The sequence below is a fragment of the Notamacropus eugenii genome, chromosome 4 (genome assembly GCF_028372415.1).
Source record: "Notamacropus eugenii isolate mMacEug1 chromosome 4, mMacEug1.pri_v2, whole genome shotgun sequence".
In the NCBI taxonomy this organism is placed as follows: Eukaryota; Metazoa; Chordata; class Mammalia; order Diprotodontia; family Macropodidae; genus Notamacropus; species Notamacropus eugenii.
In genome coordinates, this window is record NC_092875.1 from 380,129,916 (window position 1) to 380,133,729 (window position 3,814).

General features: G+C 37.5%; 1 pseudogene; it reads left to right on the forward strand.

Annotated features, from left to right (window-relative positions):
* Nucleotides 1–385: 385 nt before the first annotated feature.
* Nucleotides 386–1,763, forward strand: LOC140498552 (large ribosomal subunit protein uL3 pseudogene; annotated as a pseudogene).
* Nucleotides 1,764–3,814: the final 2,051 nt, after the last annotated feature.

The following is a 3,814-nucleotide window of genomic DNA, read 5'->3' on the forward strand; positions in this document are numbered from 1 at the left end:
AGCTAGATGGTATTGGCTGATAGAACACCAGTCCTACAGTAAGGAGAATTTGAGCTCAAATCTAACCTTAGCCTCTAATTCTTCAGATTGACTCCTCTCACCAAAAAAAGAAATTGTCTAAGTCACTGTGAGGTTAAGCAGCTTGTCCATGGTTCTGAGTAGAATATTTTTTAAAAGAATTATTTGAATTCATATTTTCCTGACTCCCCAACAGATGTCTATGCTACTTTATTTTACATAGTTGTCATAAAAGGATATAATATTCTGAATTTTTTGTACTTTATGTTGCTTCATATATTTTCCCAGATATCTTTGTATTTTTCATTTTTTCTATTTCTTATGATGTAATAATATCTTACATTAACTGTATATCAATTTGCGCAGTAATCCCCAGTTCCTGAGCACATGGGTTGTTTCTAGTATATTCATTATTGAAAATGGCTTTCGCCAAACTCGCCTCGGCAGCAGCCGCAAGTACATCAGCAGCAGCATGTGGCACCAGAAGTTCTCCACTCCCAGGCATGGCTCTCTGGGCTTCCTGCCTCAAAAGAGAAGCAGCTGGCACCGGGGGAAGGTTAAGAGCTTCCCCAAAGATGACCCCTCCAAGCCCATCCATCTGACTGCCTTTCTGGGCTACAAGGCAGGCATGACCCATATTGTTCAAGAGATGGACAGGTCCAGCTCAGAGGTCAATAAGAAGGAAGTGGTCGAGGCTCTGACGATCGTGGAGACGCCCCCCATGGTCATTGTGGGGAATCATGGGCTATGTGCAAACCCCACGAGGCCTGCAGAGCTTTAAAATCATCTTTGCTGAGCACATCAGTGATGAGTGTAAGAGGCGATTCTATAAGAATTGGCAAAAGTCCAAGAAGAAGGCCTTCACCAAGTATTGCAAAAAGTGGCAAGATGAGGATGGCAAAAAGCAGCTGGAGAAAGACTTGAGCAGCATGAAGAAGTACTGCCAGGTGATCTGTGTCATTGCTCACACCCAGATGCGCCTGCTCCCTCTGAGGCAGAAGAAGTCTCACCTGATGGAGATCCAGATGAATGGTGGTAGCATGGCTGAGAAACTGGACTGGGCCCGTGAGAAGCTGGAGCAGCAGGTGCCTGTGTCCACAGTGTTTGGGCAAGACTAGATGATTGATGTCATTGGGGTGACGAAGGGCAAGGGTTACAAAGGTGTCACTAGCCCCTGGCACACCAAGAAACTGCCCCAAAAAACCCACCGTGGACTGCATAAGGTGGCACGTATTGGAGCTTGTCATCCTGCCCGGGGAGCCTCTGTTACTCGAGCTGGTCAGAAGGGCTATCACCATCACACTGAGATCAACAAGAAGATCTATCTACAAGATTGGCCAGGGCTACCAGATCAAGGATGGCAAACTGATCAAAAACAATGCATCCACAGATTACTATCTGTCCAACAAGAGCATCAGTTCTCTGGGAAGCTTTGTCCACTGAGGTGAAATGACCAATCACTTTATCATGCTGAAAGGCTGTGTCGTTGGGACTAAGAAGCGTGTCCTCACCCTGCGAAAGTCTCTGCTGGTACAGACCAAACATCACGCCCTGGAGAATATTGACCTGAAGTTTATTGACACCACATCCAAATTTGGTCACAGTCAGTTCCAGACTGTGGAGGAGAAAAACACTTTCATGGGACCACTCAAAAAGAACCCAGTCGCAAAAGAAGAAGCTGCCTGATGTTTCCAGACCAATTTGGAGCTGGTGGATTCTCAATAAATTTTTCACAATTAAAAAAAAAAAAGAAAATGAAACTACTATGTATATTTCTTATATAGTCATTTATTTATTTCCTTTTGAAGACTTCCTTAGGGTATAATATGAGAACTGGGATCACAAGGTCAATAGTCTTATAGTTTTTATTATATATTGCCATATTGGTTTCTCCAAAGATTGCAAGAATTCGTAGTTTGCAGAAGCAGTAGTATAATAATGTGCCAACTTCACGTAGATGCCCATCAATTGAGGAGAGACTGAACAAATTGTCGAATATAAATGTATTGGGATATTATTGTGCTATAAGAAGCAATGAATATGAAGCTGGAAGGAACATGGAAACAATATCAAAGAATTAGGAACAAGAATATAGAACCAGAAGAACAATATGTATATGACTAGATAATGATAATTAAAAATATATTAAAAAGCACCAGAATTCAGATACCTTAAGAGAGAGATAAAAAGCACAGCTGTAGAGTATAACAGTCATTGTCACTATTACTGTTGGTTTGGTAAACTAGTTTTCTTTGTAACTAAGGTAGATTTTATTCAGTGTAAATGGGTATATATGCTGTTTGTAAAATGTATCAATATTTTTTTAAAAAATAATGACCCTGTTTCCATATAACCCCATCATTACTGAAATTTGTCATTTTCATTACTTTCCAGAACCACGTAATAGATAGCACTACATCAGAGTTGTTTTTATTTGCCTGTTCTTTATATAATTTTAATAATATTTTCAGGTCATAGACTGTCTTTTTAAAGAATAGTTCATATCCTTTGTATGCTGATCCATTGGGAGATTAATAATTAATCTCACACATTTCTATCAATTCCTTAAAGATTTTGAGCATTTTATTAGAGAAAATGTAAAAATATTTTCTTGGTCTCTTTTTAGATTGGGTGATTTCTCTTTATGTCTACAAAACATTTTTTGTCATATACAATTAAATTAACTGATTTTACTTCATATAATATCTTCTACTTGTCACATAAACAAGACTAACTCCTCAACAATTGCAACATATATGTGGGTATATGCATATAATATCGATTTTCTTCTAATTTTTATATTTAAAAATAGATCATTGTTCTCCAACAAAGGTTTATATTGGTGAATCTCTCTGTCATTCATGAAACTCCACACTTTATAGAAAATTTAAATATTTTCCTCTAAGGAAAATGGAAATGGATGTACATAAGCTTTATCTTATTACCTATGAGGATTTGCTTACCTGAAGTGGCATAATGGGTGTCCCCTAGGAGAGTCATGATCAGGAAAGAAAGTGAACTGGTTCTGTAGTTACAATGAAGAATTTCAAATGAATACTCCAGATGCTATTTTGGTGCTCATTTAGTGTTAATAGATGTTTCTGCAAGATGATTTTCTGCCATCTGGCTGAGCTCTGTATAAGATTTATGGGAAGACATGGTCAAGAATTTTATAAAATGAAAGAGCATGGATAGTTTGGGATCTGCACCATTGGAGGCAGTATGCAAATTGTGAGACCATGATAGTCGTAAAAATATAGATCTATTAGAATCTCATCATAATATATGTGTGAGGCAGACTTCTTATCCCATTTTTGCTTTTTTGATATTCCCAAAGAGTTTGTTGAATGATTCCTTCCCAGTTTTTTTAAACTCTTAGAGTTTAAAGTGATCTTTTGCCTATTCACCTGAACATCTACCTCCTATTTGTCACAGTATTTCTTTTGGAAAATACATTTTGACTTCCCAACAGCCTGCATGGAAAAAAAATCTCTTGGAACATGACCTGTTTGTAAATTGGGAATTTCCTAACTAAAAATAGAACAAAACTAAATATCACTAAAAGAATCAATATCACACTGTCATAGTGTGCTTGTATTCACACAATGTTTAACAATCATTTATTGAGTGTACATTGTGCTGTGATTTTCTGCTTAAGTTGAAAGACAGGAAAGGTAACTGAGGAAAATACAAAAGAGAGCATAATCTTATAAGAATAATTCAGGTGATTTTAACCCAATTGAAGTTTGTAATAAAGCCTAAAGACCACAAAGAGAGCTTTAAAAGTGCTGGAGTG